This window comes from Balearica regulorum, chromosome 3 (genome assembly GCF_011004875.1).
Source record: "Balearica regulorum gibbericeps isolate bBalReg1 chromosome 3, bBalReg1.pri, whole genome shotgun sequence".
NCBI classification, from domain to species: Eukaryota; Metazoa; Chordata; class Aves; order Gruiformes; family Gruidae; genus Balearica; species Balearica regulorum.
In genome coordinates, this window is record NC_046186.1 from 34,964,009 (window position 1) to 34,985,632 (window position 21,624).

Below are 21,624 nucleotides of genomic sequence, written 5' to 3' on the forward strand. Positions count from 1 at the left end.
ATTGGTGGCTATAACTGTAGCTGTGTGATATCCCTAGCTCAACTTGCCATGGTATTCAGTGCCAGTTTCACATAGGCATAATACTTTTGTGGAACTTGTAATGAGTCTCTGCTCAATGACATTTATCTTTTATATCAGTAGTAAAAAGTACAGTTTTGTGTAATGTAATATAGGTAACAAAATATCATACTTCCAGATGAAACCAGGTCATTACACTAAATGAGTTTTGCACAGAACTATCTGCTTTTCTATTGATCTAGCAATAATTTGAGCCCGGTTTAGTACATCAGGTTTTAGCAGGTGTTTTGGCACATCCTGAATTACCTGTGAATCACAGTTTAGATGGGAACTAAATACCTGGACCTTGATATTCCTGAGCTTATAGAGATCCAGGCTGAAAAACTGATTAGGTTTACGTGGCAACATTTTGGTAGTGGAGGGCTGCAGGGGTGGCCTCTGTGAGAAGAGACCAGGAGCTGCCCCCATGTCAGACAGAGCTCATTTCAGTCATCTCAAAGATGGACCCACGTCTGGCCAAAGCTGAGCTCATCAGTGATACTGGTGGCACGTCTATAATGACATATTTAAGAAAGTGTAAAAAATGCTGTATAAGTGTGTGAGAGGACTGTGAAAGAAAGAAACAACCCTGTAGACACCTAGTTCAGTGAAGAAGGAGGGGGAGGAGCTGCTCTGGGCACCAGAGCAGAGATTCCCCCACAGCCCATGTCGAAGATTATCATGAAGCAGGTTGTCACCTTGCAGCCCATGGAGTACAATGGTGGAGCAGATATCCACACCTTAGCATGTGGAGGATCGCACACTGCAGTAAGTGGATACGCCCTGAAGGAAGCAGCAGCTCATGGAGACCCCAGGCTGGAGCAGGCTCCTGGCAGGAGCTGTGGCCTTGGTGGGCACCTGACAGCCAGTCAAGATTAACCCACCACAAAAGCACGGTGACTGATGGATTGATTTGCTGTCATATTTTATGACTTCCAGCAGTACTTTAATGGAGGTGACTGAGTTGGGTTTTAAAGAAAAGGAGGCTGAAATCTGCATAGACCAGAATCTAAGTGCGATTGTCTGAATTCATCCCTGAAGCACTCTAAGAGTCTACAGAAATTATTTGGCACCCTAAAACAGATATGGTCAGGACTTTTTCTTCATAAAATACTAATGCAAAAGAATTGTAAGGTTTCAGAGAAGTTTGAAGTAGACCTTGGGTGGAGCAAGTTTCTTAGCTCCAGGATAAAATTTCCAGATAAATCCAGAGAGATGCATGATAACCACACTACTCATCCTTGTTGGCTGGATCAAGAAAAGCAATGGCTTTAACAAATGCATATGTGCCCAGTACACCTTTAAAAAATCTACAGATTTGGAGAAGTATATGATCTGCTTTTATAGGCCCTAAAGCAACTTAGTAAAGAGGCTTACATTCCTATAGATGTTGGCATCTAGAAATTATTTCTCTAAGCCTGAAGTAGTTATCTACGTTGTCTTTCTAGTCAGGAGAGAAAACAAAGCTATTAATTTCATCTTAATATGACACAAATTAATTAAACTTTGGCTACCAAGGCAGTTTAGAATAATGTGGATGGAAATGACTACCCCTGGGCTATTTCAGAGTAGGTGACTTAAATCCCATCCTAAAAAACTTAAGGTAAGGATTTCTTAAGTTTAACCTAAAATGTGAAATTCCTAATTCTAAACCCCGACAAACAGAAATATCTGAAAAATAATCACTTTTCTTCCAAGTTTCTGTGAAGTATACTAGCATTCCTTTCTCTTATAAGGATAATTTTATTGAAATCACTGTATCTTCTGTACGTCACATACAGCTCTGGCTCAACTTTGCTAATAATTTAAAAAAAATTAAATTTATTACCTTTTATAGGGGTGTTTACTGTCTGATAATCCAATCAAAATGAACAGGATACAGAAAGTACATTTTCTTATTCTAGTGCAATTCTCTTTGCTTCATAATCTAATGTCAAAGAGCATTATTAAATATTTTAATATACATATTTGCCAGTTCCCTTACAAAACAGCATATTATTATTATTATTATTAGTTATTAAAGAAAAAAAAGAAACAACCTCACTACGGGTAAGTAATTCCCAGAATGGTAAGTTTTAAATACAGTTATTCTCTGATATGAATACATATTCAGTAGAACAGGAAGCTTATTCAGTGGAAACAGGTGGAAGTTTTCTGGATGGGCAAGTCTATACTAATTTTAAAATGTTTTCCATTTTGACTTACACAAATATATGATACAAAGTGGAAAGAATGACTAGGACATCAATACAATGAACTTACTGAACTGTAGTAGAAAAACACAGACTTTGTTATCTGAAATACCCATAATACCTTCCAAACTCAGTTAAAGAATAGGCTTTTGATCATTTAAAAAGGCAAGCCCAGACATTTTCCATCAAGGTATTAGAGACCACAAGAATGTGGTCTTGTCTGAGGTCCTGATGGGCTTGTATGTATCATCCTTGACACTGTGTAGATGAAATGACACAACGACAGGAAGATGATTCTGGCTGTAGAGCTACAAGTATTCAAAAAGTACCCAGCTGATAACTGATCTTTTAACCTAGCCCATACAGAAGGATGCTTGAGTTTTCATACTGCTTTTGAAACATGAAGATTAAGGGAACAGTGTCCAAGGTTCTATCTGGACAAGCCGAAAGCAAAGCTAGTACAGAGGGTACTGGAAAAAAACAGAGCATTCTTTTGTCCTACTAATAAATTGGTAATTCAGATTTAATATACAAATGTCTGTATTTCAGGTATGTTCTTAGTCCTCTGTCTTATTCTTCCCCTCTGACTGGATAATGGGGTGATATTGGTGCTAAATGTGCTTTTTCCTGTACAGCTAAACAGGCACACTCGCATTTTTCTTTCACACCCAGGTGCAGGCTTTTTAAAGCCCTATGTGTGGCTATTCCCGAAGGCCATTCACAGTCAATTCACCAGGCTTGCCCAACCTTCACATGTCCGACTTGAGGCTTTGATATATAAAGCTGTATGAACATTTCTGTCCAAAATGAAACCACAAGACTCTCTCCCAGCTCCGTGTGTTAATTAGTCTATCTGGGATGGCATGCTAAGGAATTATCTTACCTCTGATACTCAAACAAGCTTTGATCTCCCACAGCAATGTATTATGACACATTCATATCTCTTGTAACCTGGCTATTAGTGACACCTTCTTTCTTTTCATGAGTCTCTCTGACAGTTTGTTCCAGCTGCAGATGTCTAGCTAAATGTCAACAGAATTAAATATTTAGCCTGTTGGTTTATTTTCTCAGCAAAAGACCAACTGCAGTGCAATATATATCCCCTGGGGCAACCATACAAAGCACATTTCTTTGTTGAAGATGATTAAATGGGGTAATGACGCTTTGAGATATATAACTTCCCTTCTAAGAGAAGAGAATAAAAACAGAAATGCATATGTATGGCAATTAAGAAATTTATTCTGAAATATAAACAATAGGCATCTTTTAAATGTGAAATTATAGTCCAATATTTTCATGCCAAAAATTGTAGATGCCAATTTGCTGTCAACAGAATTGCACTGCATTGTATCAGAATGAAATGTAAAAATCTTGACCAATCTTCGCAATAAAAGTAATCTTTTTAAAAGAACTTCAGCAATCCAAAGTTTTACTTACTCTTTGGTTTAATGAATTTAGTTTTATTTAATCTGTTACTATAATTACCTTGATTTCAGAAGAAAATGCCACCTCAAATGAGGAAACCAAAATGCATCATTTATCAAAAGTTCAATAAACATATTGATATCTTCAAAGCTTTTTTTGTTTCTAATCAAGAAATTTGGTAACCCTCACTTTTCTCAGAAACGCTTCTTCGGGCAAATCTTTCTGACACCAAGACTTCTTGAAAATGCCTCAGCTGACTGAATAGTCTGTGAAAGCATAAAAAATAGTCCTTTTACAACTCTGAGATAAAACTTTTCCATACTATCAGTAAAGACTAATTTGAGTTTTCTCCTACTCATACCTTTTATAAACAGTGATTACAATTACATATTCAATCCTTTCTGGTTGTCTTTCTCACAAAACATGAAAGGAGGGAGCTGTTTTCTATTACTGGCTTCCATATGACATGTGTGGCAAAGTATTCATGTTTTTTATTTCCTGTCATGATAGTCCACCATTTTCCAGTTCCCTTAGTTCTACTTACATCACATACAACATGGTTACATTTTCATTATTTGATTAACGTCTTTGGTTTTCTTCTGTCCTGAAATGACATAAATTATAAACAAATGATATTACAAGCCCGGCTGTGTGGCCCTGTCTCATGTTCTTTAAATAAATGCTTTTAAGCTTTTATATAATTTAGCTGAATCTTTTATAAGGATTTTGATTAAATCTCTACAGTTAAGTATGCTACCAGTGATTTTTCTGACCCCATGCTCCTTTATTAATGATAACAAGTAATTACATTTTCTTGCAATATTTTCTAATAACCAAAAAAGTCCAGATTTTTTAAAAAATCCATTACATAATCATGAACAGGGTAACACAGTTGCTGCACAAAGATATACAGAAGTTGCAAAAGGACGTGAGCAGACCTGTATTTTGCAGTGTTCCTTTTCTGCAGACTTCATAAAAACAGACAGACTACTAGTTTAAAATGTAATACAGTTCAAACCTGCCTACAGTTCTGTAGAGGAGCTATGTTCTTCTCAGGGCAATGAATAATTATTTTAAAAGTGTTTGAATTTATGAAAGTACACAAAGGCTTTTAATGGAGAAAATTTACCAAGTCTTTAACATTATGGATAAAATAGGCTTTGGCCAACTTCCAGATCCCAGATTATAGTCTGCTGAACTTAAGTAAGTGGTGCATACTGGAAAAAACTCATTAGCTCAACACGCTTCAGTTTATCCCTTGCTGAAGCTTAAGTACGTCCTTTTCCCCTTGATGTGCTTTCAGAGTCCGTGTCCTGAAGATTGCCTTTTAATTGAACTGTATTTTGACTTAAATCATCTGAAGCCATTAACAAGTGACTGAGAGAAAAATTAAGTGAGTCTCAAATTTTTCCAAGTAGAGTAGCTTTAAACATTCATTGCAGATGTTGGATTAAATGATGTTGTCAAATTAATTATAGAAACCAATATCAAGCAGACTCCATCTTTGCTCTTTATGTTCACATTCCTCCTTTTCTCTTTCATGTCTTATAAAAGCTCTCATTAAATATCTTTTCTAAGAAAACACAGGACATGAGATGCTAATTTTAGTTAAATTAGACTTCAGAGACTTCATGCTCTCTTTTTATATTTATAGATTCATAAATCTTGACACAGCATGATACTGTATTCAACATTAAACTAATTTACATTTAGATAAACTTCTATTTTGAAGTATATTTTCAGTACAGTAAGTGAAATCTTGTTTCTCACACTTTACAAACTTCTTTTATCTATATCAAAATATATCACCACTAATAAAGTCCAGAATTCTGTGTTAGGTTATGTGATAAAAGGTTCATCTCCACTCAGACACAAAGGCACAGAGGTTCAATGGTGGGCTGGGGATGACCAATAACCCCATCAGAGACATGAGCCCCCAACCCAGTCCTTCCCAGGGATGTCCCGGGAGATCATCAATCCATCATCATGAGTCAAGAGGTTCCCTGAGTCACTTCACTGCCTGCTGCACCATATACCCATATATGGGACTCATTATGGGTGCAGAAGAGAAACTTGGGATTGTACTAGGCTTATCATGGGATGTTTGGGGGAAGAATCAAGGATGGGAAAAGGGAGGGTAGAGCTTATCACTTTCTACAACTACCTGAAAGGAGGTTGTAGCAATGTGGGTGTTGGTCTCTTGCCCCAAGTAACAAGTGATAGGACAAGAGAAAATGGCCTCAAGTTGCACTAGGGGAGGTTTAGATTGGATATTAGGAAAAATTTCTTCACCAAAAGGGTTATCAATCACTGGAACAGGCTGCCTAAGGTTAACAGTTGGACTTGACAATCTTAAAGGTCTTTTCCAACCAAAATGATTCTATGATTCTATATACAAGTGTAGATATATGTATATTTCCTACTAAGTGGAAGATGCCATGAGCGGGACAGGATTAAACCACATGTTCCATCTATGTTTGTGCCAGTGTTTCTGTATATTAATTTGTGCACCCAGACATGTGTGTATACACGTGTGTATGTGTGTATGTATCCAGAATACATGCCCAGGTTCAGCTGCACTACAGGCTGGACCTGGGGACATGGAGCTGTGGCAGTCTCACCTGCCAGGCTGCTGGATCTGGCAGCTCCCATTGCATTCTGAAATATCACAAATGCCATAAGCGTGTCATTTGGAGAGTCTTAAAATTAAGATATCTTTTGTTGATAAAGACAATATTCAGCTTTGCTATCAAGTAAAGACATTTTTTTAGTTGGGTGTTACAGTCTAGGCTATTTTAATTTCAGATGTTTTTGTTTAGCTGGATGTAATTCACAAATGGAAAAGGTAAGGAAGGAATGTGAGATTTGTCTATCACCTGAAATTTCTAAATTAAGATTAGGTGCTTTCTTGAAATACATGCTCCAATTCAACTACGAATTGTTAGAAAGAACAGGCTGTGAAAATTTATAATTTACATTATACACCAGATTTGGTTGCATATATCCATTCCTCATGTCTGACTGCGATAGCTGTAAAATGTTTACTGTATAATCCTCCTTCTGCAATTGAAAATCTACATGTAGGTTTTGTGAAACACTAAATTTTTGCACATTAATCATTATTTATTCCTGATGTGGCTAACTATTAATATATTTTACATAAGAGAGGTATTATAAATTTTCTCTGGGTAGCCTTATAAAATATATTATCAAATGTCACATTAAAATTAATTCCATGCTTTACTGTTCACAGTTCACATTAATATATCACATTTATACATGCTCCCATGCTGTATAACAACTTTGTGAAATTCTTTAGTATGTTCACATGTTTTAAGTGGACTGAACTTGCATTTCCAGGCACCCCGAAATGATAGCTTTATAAACAAAGATATTAAAAGGAGAAAGGAACGTGACTTGTTTTTTCCTGTAATTGAGAGTTCTGCATGTCCATAGATAATGTCAGAAGTTGTGGCTGACATTAGACAGAGCTAACCACATGTTACTGCAAATCCACTACGTTTTCAAGGCCTAAGAAACAAAAGGATAATTTTTAATGCTTGAGATTTGTGTGGTAATCATAAATTATCTGGTATTTATGATGTGGCAAGTTGAAACCCATATGATAATACCAATAATAAGCAACTGCTCATGTGTTTTCAAATACGACTCATTTTTAACACTGAAATGCCTAAATACATGCTAGATATGAAAACAGGTATTAATAAACATGAAACAGGCATCTTCCCTTGCACTTCCCACTCTATCATCCTGTTACATTACTTGCCACTTCTGGAAAATGTTGTTTGTAGCTACAGTAGAAATGGGAATAAATAAAACAGTTTACACACAAAATTAACAGATGGAAATATTACTTCTCTAGGCTGTCAAGTTATGCTTTATGCCACTATTATATCACTTTGAGTGAAATTTTCTGCTATTGTCAAAACATTCTGTTGCATTTTCTGAACTGAAATTTGGCACAAGCTACCCAGCTTTCTGCTTCCATTGCAGCCATTTGGGATTGTACTCACCATCTGTAAGGACCACCAAAACATCAAGACCTGATGTAACTATCATCATTAGGAACATATGCATGTGACAAGACATCTTTTCTGTCTGCGCAAAAATTAGAGTTTGCATAATGCAGATATTCAAATGAACTTTCTTCAGCTGTGGATTTAATCACAATAAATGAACAATCAGCTAACAAGAATTTTAGCTTGACTCTTTTCATGGGTTTAAATACTAAGAGGTTCCTTCTTTAGAAATGGTTTCTCCACACTCGATATCCTTTCTGCCTGAGACTTGTGAGATAGCTGGTATGTTTCTAATCACCTGCCAAATGCTCATGGTTAAATCCCTCTCCCTGGAAGTTTACTGAATTGTTCTGTTGGAATTCAGCCATTTAAAGAAATAACACCATCCTAACTTCACCTAGCTTGGCGACATCATCCTAGCTTGACCCAGATGGTCAGATTACATGTATAAAAACACATATAGTGATATGTTAATCATATCTGCTAGTCTTCCGAACTGCTAATCATTTCCATGCAAGAATAGATGAAAATGACAGGCAATTTTAGCCAGTGGAATATGTACATAGAATCAAGAACTAGTTTTTTAAAATACTATAAATACTCAGTCCCAGCCACTAAAACACTAGTTGGATAACACTTACTTATATATTAATTTAGCAGCACAGGATAACCTATCTGAAAGAAATGCCCTCAACTCATAAAGATTTCATCCAGGCTTCCAACTGAAGGAACTGAGGCTGTCCCATATAGCCCTCCTTAGGGATGCACTGTCTTCTCTTCTTCCCAGGTTCCCTCTGGACTTGATGCAGAAGCAGAAAATGAAGATCTTACAACTTCTGGTCCCTAGAGTACATTTGGAAGATTCATTCTTCAATGAATGTGTTTATTCTATACTTACACCCTCTTTTACTGATCCCACTCCTTCAAATCCAACCACTTGTTCAAAGGGTGGTACACACTCAAGATGCTTTAGAGGGAAGCTTAGGTTTTAAGTTTACCTTCTGCCTGCCAAGATCCTGTACACAGGAAACAGGATATATGGGATATGTCAGATGAGGGACAAATCTGAATTTTACGTTGGATCCAGATTATTGTTCTTTTTGTTATTCAAGCAGATTTGCTCTCCTATTGCCAGTGATCTTACTATCATGTCATTCAGAGCTGCATTTCTGTCCATTTTGGGGATGCTCATGTCAGTGGTTACCATACTGCAAGCCTCGTATTTGTCCCTGACATTCACAGATTCATTTCATTGCTTATGGATCTTGACCTTCTGTGAAAAACAATAAAGGAATAAATATAATTCATCTCATAGTAGTCACACAACACCATAAGAAATATAGTAGGGCCATAAAGTGCATCATCTAATCATGAAAGTAGCAGGAAATGAGCCAAAAAGTTACAGTTATTTCAGTTGGCATAAATGAAAACAGAAGGAGAATCACTGCGAGCATAACAGGCTGATTTTTGTTTGTTTCCCTTTTAGTTTTTCTGTTTAATCTTCAGCACCAAGCATGAAAAACACAGTAGGAAACATTTGGGAGAAAACAAAGGCATCTGCTGAAATCCAGCAGGGATTTATTTAATTTCTACATCTCCTTTATTAAGTGTAGAATTATTAAAACTATCTTCCTACGCATCTCCTGACTATTTTGAAAGGAAACATTTTGAGACACATGAAACTTCCATTTCCGTTAGTCATACTGTAGGTTTCTCTGATTATTCTAGATGTATTAGCTAAAATGCTAATTTAGCAATACATTGTCTCCAATACTTGCTCAGGCAACATGGTAAAAATACAATTGTGTTTGGAATAAATTCCGAATTATCTGACCTCTATTCATGACGTACATTTGCTTTTCTAAGTGTCCTTGAGTGGCCAGAAAATAACCGTAGCAGGTACATACAAGTAAACTGACGGCAAGAAAGATGTAAGAAGCTGTGTGACAGATATTCAATGACAAAATAGTCATATCATTTGCTCCTTTTAATTTTGCTTCATAACAGGAGCAAAGGGATTATTTGGTTATACTGAAAACCCATCAAATATTACAAATCATAGCTGTGTTTTTTACTAATTTTATCTATAAACTTGCTTGCTGCTGGAAATCTCTTTAGCTGACAGGTTAATGGGATCAATAAGCATCAGACTTTGATTAGGATAATGAAAGCAAAGATGTTTGCAATATATAGATTTCCTTTTCAAGTCTATAAACCAACCACTAACTGACAGGATTTGAAAGAAATATTTCTTTTTTTTTAATTTCTCTTAGAGTTTGCTCAGAACTGCAAGGTAAATGAATTTATACTATAGACCACTACAGAAATTCCTTTCTGGAGGAAAGTTTTAAGGAAACATTAGGGCAGAGCGCTCCTTTCTAGACATCAAATATAAAAGAAAAAGTAAATTGATTTGAGTTACCTATGTAGAGGCAAGGTTTGGCAAACTCCTGCAGACCTGCCTCTGAGCAAATTCAAGTACGAGAACCCATGAGACTGGAAAAGCCCAGATAAAATTATCCTATAATATAACAGAAAATAGGGAGGAAGGATTGTGAAATATGGAGTGTACTCTGTAAAATGAGATTAGTTTCTGGTCAAATACATTAAGATATACAGATTCCTTTATAGTGTGTTGTTGTGCTGCATCAAGCTGTTCAAATATTATTTCTAATAAAGGAATATATTTAGGAAAATGTTTCCTTTTTTTTTTTTTTTGTTTAATTTCTCTTTGCAAGGCCTCATCTCCAGTAATCCTAGACTCTCCCCAGCCCATGCATATACTGCCCAGATCAGTAGCACTCTGTATTCTAAGACAGCGTATTGGCTTCTACCCCAGTAAGCTGAGACATGCTCAGTGGTGTAAAAATGACTATGGGAGGCAGAATGCAGATATCATTCCTCTTTTCAGATTTGCTCTACCCCATCAATAGCAAGACATCTTTTATCTTCTTCATGGACATTAAATTAGTTTAGCTAACACAAAACAACAAGTCAGTTTCTCTTAAATGGTTTAAAATACAAAAATATTTTATCCTTTGTTCTGGCTCAAAATAAGCCAATTTTCAGGCATAATCTGTGTTTCTTGTCACCTATGAAAGTGACCATAACAGTGAATAGGGCTTTGATAGACCAGATCCATTAGCTGTGGTATCATTTTATTGACTGTTGGTATGCTTAGCGAACATAAAAACAACCCAAGGAGCTTGCAGTGTATGGTTGTGCAATTAGGTAGAAGCAGTAGGAGGGCAAATATTTCTCACACCAGTAGTGAATAAGCGGAACTGAGAGCCGTGACAGGGAACGTAAATAGCCCTAGGAGAACAAGATGAAGCTGAGTGGGTGTGCAGGGTACTGGAACACAGTTTTCTGCTGAATTTTAAAGATTCCAAATATAAGAAGTAAAGCTGCAATAAGACAAATTGAAGAAAATGAGAGTCATAGCTGGGAAAAAAAACCACAAACAACCCAATAAACAAAACCTCCAACATTTATAACTTGGATAAATAATTTCAAATAAGAATTTACAAAAGAGTAGAATGTAGTGTAGAAGAAAAATTTGTACTGTCCCTTGGAAGGTGAAAAAGTGGTCCCATACATTTTTCCATCTTGCATGTGCTTTTGTGCATGCGTGTTTAGATTTAGATTATCTTCAATACATTATTTCTACATCTGCTTATAACCCAGATTCTCAGTTTTCCTTTCAAGACATTTTTTTAATTTTCAAATGGAACACACAGGGTTTACATTAATCTAACAGGATAGGCCAGAGTGTTCCCCCAAAGACAATATATGAGGTGTTTGGAAATGCTTTCTTTATGATATTCTACTTTACTATCTGCATGACTCTGGCAGTTTCCTTCCTCTTTCATTTTATATTTTTAACCTGTCCGACTGGAAATGTTGCCTATTCTCCCATCAAGAAAGTAAAAGTTGCTATAAGAAAAATGTTATATACAAAGGATTTTGACCACTGCATCTACATACTTGCTACACCTTAAGACTAACAGTGGCTTTCAGAGATAAAAATGTGAGGCATCACTGGTAATCTAAGCATGAGAAGAAGAAAGTAGCTGAGACAAAGCATGATGAGGAAAAATGAAATCTGTAATCCTGACCGTGCCTCCAAAGGTTGTAAAACCTACTATATGTAATACTTTTGGTGCGGACAGTTTAAGTGAGGATAGCGCTGTGGGGAAGCTGCAGTGTCACTACTTGTATGCCTCTGCATAACCATATAATATCAATGTCTGGTTTTCTGTTGTGTACAGAAGGGTAATCCAAGTCCTCTTCTAATTTTTTGGTATTCCCTCCTGACTCAGTACACCCTTGCTGAAGGTACTTGCTCCATACACTTCTCTGCACCGGAGTTGCAGAGCACAGGATTTTTTTGAAATGGTCAGGTAGAAAGTCTGGCAAAATCTGTGTCTGATAGAGCCAATGCCAGCCGGCTCCAAGACGGACCCATCGCTGGCCAAGGCCAAGCCAATCAGAGACAGTGGTAGGACCTCTGTGATAACATATTTAAGAAGGGGAATAAACCCTGTGCAACAACAAGAGCAATTGCAGCTGGGAGAAAGGAATGAGAATATGTGAGAGAAACACTGCAGACACCAAGGTCAGTGAAGAAGGAGGGGGAGGAGGTGCTCCAGGCACCGGAGCAGAGATCCCCCTGCAGCCCGTGGTGAAGACCATGGTGAAGCAGGCTGTCCCCCTGCAGCCCATGGAGGGAGGATGAGGGGGTGTAGAGATTCCACCTGCAGCCTGTGGAGGACCCCACGCCGGAGCAGGTGGAGGCACCTGAAGGAGGCTGTGGCCCCATGGGAAGCCCACGCTGGAACAAGCTCCTGGCAGGACCTGTGGCCCCATGGAGAGAGGAGCCCACGCCAGAGGAGGTTTGCTGGCAGGAATTGTGACCCCATGGGGGACCTGCGCTGGAGCAGTTTGCTCCTGAAGGTCTGCACCCCGTTGGAGAGACCCATGCTGGAGCAGTTCGTGAAGGACTGCAGCCCATGGAAAGGACTCACGTTGGGGAAGTTGGTGGAGGACTGTCTCCCGTGAGAGGGACTCCATGCTGGAGCAGGGGAATGATGAGAGGAGTCCTCCCCCTGAGGAGGAAGGAGCAGCAGAGACAATGTGTGATGAACTGACCGTAACCCCCATTCCCCATCCCCCTGTGCCACTGGAGAGAGATAGTAGAGAAATCAGGAGTGAAGTTGAGTCCGGGAAGAAGGGAGTGGTTAGGGGAAGGTGTTTTTAAGATTTGGTTTTATTTCTCATTACTTGACTCTGATTTGATTGGTAACAAATTAAGTTAATTTTCCCAAGTCAAGTCTGTTTTGCCTGTGATGGTAATTGGTGAGTGATCTCTACCTGTCCTTATCTCGACCCATGAGCCTTTCATTATGTTTTCTCTCCCCTGTCCAGCTGAGGAGGGGAGTGATACAGCAGCTTTGATGGGCACCTGGCATCCAGCCAGGGTCTATCCACCACAGTGTGAAAGATATTCCGTCCACCGTCTGGACACTGTCATCGACACAAGTACTGCTAAAGTTATGGCACAAACAATTTGCTTCCTCTGTTTTGTTTCATACTCTTACACCTTAATGTCAGTTTTGACTTTTACGAACATTTCTAAACTTATTAAAATAAAGTGGCCACATTGCTCTTCTCTTCCTTTTTATATATTACAGTTGAAAAGAATACCACCAATCTGCTCTCCCAGCAGGTGTTTCTCAGTTGCACTGTACTTTTCTGCTCCCCACTTATTCTCCCTTCTCCCAGGCACATTACCTTTCCAAGGAATGCTAATCTGAGGTGGCCAAGCCTTTGCCTCTCTTTCAAAGCTATGTATGGCTGTTCTTTTGCTGTTGCGTTCAACCTCCCAATCAACCTAATTCTTGATCATACCTCTTTGCTTTATCATCTGCCTAGTGCAACTTCCATCTGCTCTTCAGATGTCACGTAGGCCCTAGCTAACAGTTTTTCCACTGTCAAATTGCCTGTAGTTGGTCATTTTTCTTGTAGCTATTTTGAGTTTAATCATAGAGAGAACCATTCCCTCAGTTTGCCAACCCCATCAATGAATGCAGTGTTCTCTTATGAACTGTATAGAGGTAACCTATTCCTCAGAAGTTTCATCTAAGAGTGTCTTTCTATGGAGTTATTTTTTCTACATCCTGACATCAAAAGTCTCAAGTAACCTGTCTAGAATTTGTTTTCTATGGGCTTCCTCAAATATTTTTTCACTGGGACTCAACTTTGCATCTGCTTCAGGCCCTGAGAGGAGGAATTTGGTTGACTTTATTCACCAGTCTCATTCTCTGCAGTGTTTCCAGTATTTAATTCCATAGGCTGATTGCTTCTGGTGTCAGTCTGAATATAAGACATGCCACATTGCCGGTCTTGCACTAGACCAATTGCAGGAATGGGGACCTACAGAGGAAAAAATAAACAGGATCTGATTAAGACTCTTTTAAAGCATGTGCTAATCTCAGAAGTTCAGCTAAGCAAGAAACTATCATACTTTTAACTTCCTCACCTATTTTAAAGGCATAGATCATTACTTACCTCACCATTCATGACACTATACAAATAGTACATAGCTGACAGATTGGACACATTTATTAGATAATTATAGTCTAAATATTTATTCTTGGGTCTTATTCATTTTCCAGTCCTGGTGGAAATGTCATGCCTTTTCATCTGCTTATGTGATGTGGTCAGGGAAAGGAAATATTTTAAATTTAATTTTCATAATGAATACAAGTATAATAACCTGCTTTTCTTGCTAAAAATACTCTGAACAACATGACTAATCACATTAAAATAAATCTGCTATTTTAAATTTATTAACTTTCTAGTATTTGATTTTCAAATTTTTCATTGTAGCCATGACTCTTGCATAGCCTGGAGATACTGTGAAGATTAATTAGATCCACCACTTCCAACTATTCCCTCTCAACATACACGTTCCATGCATATTGTTTAATTAACAGGAAATGTAAAGCTGCATAAACTGTACCGACTTTCAGGTTCTAGAAAGATATTTAGGTTATTGAAGTTTTATATGGTTAGAGATTTTGTGTGATTAACAGATCATGAGTATCTGATTTCATGATCTTTCAAGAATATTCTATTGAAAATATGAAAATAAAGTATCTGTTACATTACAGTGGATTAATATAAAGATTTTTTTATTATTTTTTTTTTCTATTTGAATTTTATTTGCACCTGATGCCATTTAAATGAAACTTACCCTGAAAATTATGGTATCTCCATGAGGAAAAAATTGTTTTACATTTAGTTAACAATACTGTAACTCAGACTCTAGTACCACGTAATTGCTGTCAGTTCAGCATTAACCAAAGCCAAATGTTTGACTATATATACACATTTCCACCTGATCATTTCTTACTAATAAAGCACCCTGTTATCACCTTTCAGAGTTCTCTTGACCCACACTTTTGTATATGCTTCAACTAGATTCTACCATCTGAATCCAATGCTGTACCATGAACTTTGGTGAGCTGGTGAAAATTAAAGATTAGGTTTCTTTCTCCCCAGCTGAAATATAATTCTCCCTGCTTTGAACTATTTTCTTTTTGTATTACTAAAATTCCATGTTTACTCTTCCAAAACTGTCGTGCAAAAAACAAAATAAAAAAGGATATTTTATTCATGCAGATTATAACAAACATGAATCTGACATTTGCAGACACTAGCAAACCACCAAGGAGGGATACACTTTTTTACCAGTTTAGATGATAAACTACAAGATTTGCACTGTGGAAAACACAAGAAATTCAAGGAACTCTAGTAGGTCTAGTAGAAGGAATGACTTCACTGGCAGTATTACAGATCACACTTGCCAGTGAATATCCTCTCAAGTAAGGATACTACTCACCTCCATTTGGCCCTGGTCAAGCAATCTCTATTGTTCTAGTCTCTAGTTTCCATCTGGCAAGCTCTCCCGCATGAATAATTATTCCTTTTAGGATTATATGCCTCTGTGCTGAATTCAGTCTCCCCTTTATTTTGTCTTTCAATCAGCGCCTCCCCTTGTTGTGTGCCCTTCCTCTCCTCCACTCTCACCTTTCCATTCGTTGTCTTTTGCTCCTGATCACCATCCCATTATCTTTGTGTAGCTTCACTAGGGACATAAATATGGCGGTTTATGTTCTTAGAGTCTGATAGAATATTCCGTCATTCTGCCATGGAGTTCAGATGGAAAAGTGTACACAAATGAGATTTTTGGGAAATTATGCAAACAAAAGACTTCTGTCAAAGACCTGTGATCCCTGTCCTCTAAATTACTATGTGTGTGGTCTAGTGCTGCTTAAGAAACCATGACTCCAGTTATAATGGAAATTCAAGCAATACTCAGCCTCATTAAATGTGTCAAGTATTAGAATGATAGTATCAAATCAGGATGCTGAGCTGAAAAAAAAAGGTAGGACTGAACACCGCAAAAATTCGAAACTTAGGTGCTTTTAATTCAGTGATAACATGGTTTGTCTAGCCCAGGAAGTGGAGGAGCACAAACTGGCATTAAATTTTCCCTTAAGAACATTTTCCAGGTTGATTCCGAATAGTTGGGCTTTGAAATCAGTAAAAACTAGGACGTCATGTGACCTTTCCAGAAACTCTTTTTTCAGTCAGGCCAGACAAAATTGCCTTGAAACTGAAAACTAAGTTATACTTTTTCCCACCTTTTTTTTTCCCCCAAGTTTTGAAAGTCTGTGTTAGATTTATTTTGAAGGAAAACTAAAGTCACCTTCACTTTTACTCAGTTTTTCCATCTGATGAGTCAAGACTAGTTCAGGTTACAAACTGAACAAGCTTTGTGGTTTGATTAATTCATGTTTCCTTGTGATCACTCTAAAAACCCACTATGCTATTCATAAGATTCTATCAGTGAGAACTACATGCCAGAATTAACTGGAATTAATGAATATTGAATTAATTATAGAATTATTGGGTATTGTTTGTCAGATTACATTGACAAATCACCCTGCACTTTGCCTTATCTACTTAGTGGTATCAACTGCTCACATTCACATCTATTAGCACAAATTAAAACCATAATTTGCCAGTTATTTGTCAAAACAGTTGTGTGTGCTTGGTTTAATTGGCTGCATTTGTCTGTCCAGTTTAAATACAGCCATAAGTCAAAGACACTTTTTACTGTCTTAAAGGAAAACTGTACATGACTTAATGCAAGCAGAATTCTTTTAGTGATATTCAGAAAAGAAGTCATCTGCACCATTGAACAAGAGCCAGCAGCATGTAGGGTACATGGCATTTCAACAGAGAATTACCAACTGCTCCCGCTTATTCACTAAGATTGCCAGCTTCTCACACAGGCTATCCTAAAACAAATGCCTGGATTATTCTCCTTCCAGATGCCTCCTTGATATGCACAACCCTATCCAAGCACGTGTGAAAAGTGACACGTGTTGAATCTCATTCAGAAAAGGCCCTCCACGCTTGTACTGGAACACCTCACTGAACATGGGTTTTCATTTCAAATGCTCATTCTGCTCTCCAGGGAATCCTGCTGTTATATTTCAGGCCTGGTTTATATCACTATAGTCATAATCAAAATTATTGTTTCAGTCTGAGAGTTTAAAGCATTTGTTAAACAGAGCTAATGGTGCATGACTGCATGAAAGCTGGATTCTTCATATCATATTTCAGGTGGAGAATCTGAAAATCTATTTCAGTAATAGTCCCAATGCCAACACATACATCATAAAATCTTCCTGCTTACTGCTAACAGCAGTGGTTTTAGAGTAATCCTTCTGCCACCAAATTCATGAATAAAAGTATTTTTGGCTTTAGTGATCCACAGTGATACTGGTTCCTAAATAAAAAATGTACTTCTCTTCAGACTTAAATAGGAACAAGAGAGTGAGACAACAAGAGAGCAAGAAAGTGAGAAAGACACAGAGAAATGACCTGCTTTTTTTATTTGTGGACCAACAAACAAGAGGCTAGTACAAAGGGCATGACATGAAATTTAAGAGAAGAGGGTTTAGTTCCTGGCTTAGACTGATATTTCTTTAAGCCTTGGGAAACCTTGAGTCTCAAGTCCTTTTCTGAATTCCCATCTCCTAGTGTGGTGCTGGAAGGATAAATTCCCCTGAGGCTGGACAGGACCATGTGGAAACCAGTAAGGAAAAGCCCCACCCTTATAAAGACAATCACTCTTGAAACCAATTACTTCTAATCAATCGATCCCTGGTGAACAACTACAAAGACAAAAAATAGGGAAAGATATTTCTTTCCCAAATCCATCATAAAAGTAAGTGGCAAGTACCTCTCAGTGTATAAACAACCATTCACATGGTTATAAATCTCTATGAGCACATACAAAGGATTATAGTGAGTCAAGGAGCTTACAGCAGAGAACAATGGTAATGAGCGGAGCAAATGACGGGTCCAAGGACTTGCCTAAACCCTCGTTTCTTACAAAGGACTTAAACTGATGTTATTCTAATTGTGCCTAAAATGCAGTCATCTTCTCTACAATTGTTGCTCAGTATTCCTGTTCAGTGGATAGACACAGCCATCTTCAAATGGCAGTGTACCCTGTCTTGCTTGAGACAGATGTCAAAAGCCTGCAGGCTGAGATATCCTGTGGGCATGTTTGTCTCTCCATTCACAACAGGTAGAGCTTAAGCAACCAGCTAAGAGTGCATGGCTTAGCTTTTAGATAGCTTGTGTTTAATGAGATGAATCTCAACCCTGATCACCATTTGGTAAGCCTCCAAAAGCACAAAAACTTGCTGAGTTATTTCTTTGTCGTCCAATTTGAATCCTTCACTACCAATATTGTGTTGTTCAACACCTAACTGCCAAAATGTAAAGCTTCACCATTTATGTCAATCAGATAAGGACCTGACTTTAAGATCACTGCAGCTGATGTTAATCAAAGATTTTATGATTTTTGTGTTGGCCACTTGGCTCGTATAGTATATAAAACACATGGAATGGCACAAAACAGAAATTGTGTGAATACTCAGCTTAAAGGTTTGTTGGAAATTTGAAACTTTGCTCAGGATCATGAACCTCTTCAAGCAAACTTGAAGCAAGAGATGACTCAGGTTTAAGAGATGTGCAGACGGTGCTGTAAATGGAAACACAATGCTGCACAACAACATGGAAGATGATATGGTTTGCTCTTTAGTAAGAATTCTATTTAATTTGAAGTCTGGACCATTTTATTATTATTACTATCAACATCTCACAACAAAGAGAAGCAGCGTACTCCTAAATGAAACCCTTCCCATCCCTATCTCCTCTAAGAGAAAATTCAGAGAAACAAAAAATAAAATATAAGGCAAGAAAGATTTTGGCTATATTTTCACATGAAAATAATACACTATTTAGAACCGTTGCTCCTTCTTCTGGCTTCTAGCCACGCCCTTTGTACTCATACTAAAATGATGAACAGATATATCTATATTTTATGGCTCTTTATTACTACAGCATTGTACATTACTACCATAAAGTCAGAAAACACAGAGTTCCAAATCATCCTCCTGCCCCTGAAAATCCTTCCAAATATCATTCAAAGACAAGCAGAAGGGGAAGTGGAGGGGGTGTGAAGCTTGCACCATACCTTATTTAGGTATTTAGCAGCTAAGGGGACAGCGTAAGATGCACAGCTGCTAAGTCCAGACAGATACCAGTTGCATTCAGTAAGCTTTTAACAAATAGAAAAAGGGCTTTACATTTGACATCCCTGTTGAGCTCGAGAATTGCAGAGGTATCAGACAAAGGGAGAAGATGTATTATTGAAAGGTGAAGTGCTTCTGGGTCAAAGTCAACATTTTAAACTTGATAGGTAGCTCCAGTACAGCCCACTCCCGCTTTATTCAGCCTCGGTGCGGCCTCACCTCAAGTACGGTGTGCGGTTATGGCCCCGCAATTTAAGAAGGATGTGAAGGTGCTTGAATGAGTTCAGAGGAGGGCAACAAAGCTGGTGAAAGGGCTGGAAGAATGTCCTGTGAGGAGCAGCTGTGGACTTTGGGTTTGTCTAGTTTGGAGAGAAGGAGGCTGAGGGGCGACCTCATTGCTCTCTACGGCTTCCTGAGGAGGGGAAGTGCAGAGAAAGGTGCTGAGCTCTTCTCCCTGGGATCCAGAGACAGGATGCATGAAAATGGTTCAAAGCTGCGCCAGGGGAGGTTCAGACTTGATATTAGGAAGCATTTCCTTACTGAAAGGATGGTCAAACATAGGACCAGGCTTCCTGGAGAGGTGGTCGATGCTCCAAGCCTGTCAGTGTTTAAGAGACTTTTGGACAATGCCCTTAATAACATGCTCTAACTTTTGGTCAGCCCTGAAGTGGTCAGGCAGTTGGACTAGATAATTGTTGTAGGTTCCTTCCAATGGAAATGATCCCTTCCCTTCCCTTCCCTCCCCTCCCCTCCCCATTTCCATTTCCATTTCCATTTCCATTTCCATTTCCATTTCCATTTCCATTTGATTTCCATTCTAATGGAGTAAGACAAGGAAATGTTCTCCTGTGTATGTAGGACATCAGCTGCATAAGGTCTGGAGATAAAAAGCAGCATCAAGGATTCAAATTACAAGCTCAGGGGCGATCTCCATGGAAAATAGAGAAGTATTACATTCTGTTAGTGGTACGGTAACACATTCTGCACCAAGTTGTTGAAGTGACATTCAAGTGTGCCCTGGACAGAATATTTAAATGCTGCAAGCATAAAGGCAAGATGGCAATAGGTGCTTTGATCTCTTCTGCTTCACTCCCATGCCCCACATGTTAAAGACTGTACTACAGAAAAATTTGAACGAGTGATCACTTTCAGACTGATAATAAATTGACTGCCTATAAAATACAGGGAAGCTGTCAGTTGATCTTAAATGCTCCTTGGATTTCTATGTATTTACACTATGAGATATAGATTCTCTCGGTCACTCCCTTTTTCCTAAACATTTGTGAGATAGTGAGGGACCTGAGAACATCTCAAAGTGAAAAGTGACACTAACATTGCAGAAGTGTTTAAGGCACAGGCCATAGCAAGTTTTCTGTTGGACTCAGAAAGTGATCTATGTCACATGGTTTAAGTCATAGAGATACCATTCCATTATTTCTATAATATTTTGTTTAAAGTAGTTGAATATGGATCATTGCTGTGAGTGAAAATGGTATTCACCATATAAGCACAGTTGTATTTTCCCCTCTCTGTATAAAAGCTTTGTATTTGTTCGCTCTTCCAACTTGATTCCCTTTGTGTAAAAATAATCCAATATGTTTTGTTGTTTGTATGTGCAAAAATAATTTATCAAGACTAATAAACTGAGAAGTGTTCAATGATTCCAAATTAAAATCCTTGTTCGAAACACTATGGTTTGGCAAGATGTCAGCTGATGTCCATTTCTCCATCTGAACTTTGATGACTAGCTCTTGCAGTTCCCCAAACTAACCATGACACAAACATTTGATGTTGTTTTTAAAGATAAATTCATAAATGCACTATATTGCCACCTAATTAATCGTTTGTTTGTTTATATGAATGCTAAGAAATAACTGCTCTTTCTGTTGAAAGCATCTCAAAGACAATTCATAAAATATTCTTCCTACCCATGCAGCTACATTTATTTGCAGTTGAAATAGCAGATGTGAAGTGAGAAAAAACATAAAGGTAAGCTTTTCTTATATCTGTCACAAGAACACTGAAAATAGGAAAACAATTACTATGATTAGATAAGGACCATAAAGCAAACAAAAAGTATTAGAAAAAAAATCTGGATTTTTTTCTCTTTCTACTGCATTTTTATTTTCATTTTACCCAGGGACACAGCCAATAACAAGTTGTCTCATCTGGCATATTAAAGTGTTTTGTACAGCCATCCATTTGGTCTCTGAGGAAAAAGACGAT

At 37.9% G+C, this 21,624-nt stretch overlaps 1 long non-coding RNA gene across 2 annotated transcripts in view; it reads left to right on the plus strand.

The window, feature by feature from the left end:
* Window positions 1-14,569, plus strand: part of LOC142600945 (uncharacterized) — a 316,564-nt gene extending 301,995 nt beyond the window's left edge. For both annotated transcript variants that reach the window (XR_012834446.1, XR_012834445.1), the window contains exon 2: window positions 12,911-14,569. This is a non-coding gene — a long non-coding RNA (uncharacterized LOC142600945). The remainder of the gene's footprint in view (window positions 1-12,910) is intronic.
* Window positions 14,570-21,624: the final 7,055 nt, after the last annotated feature.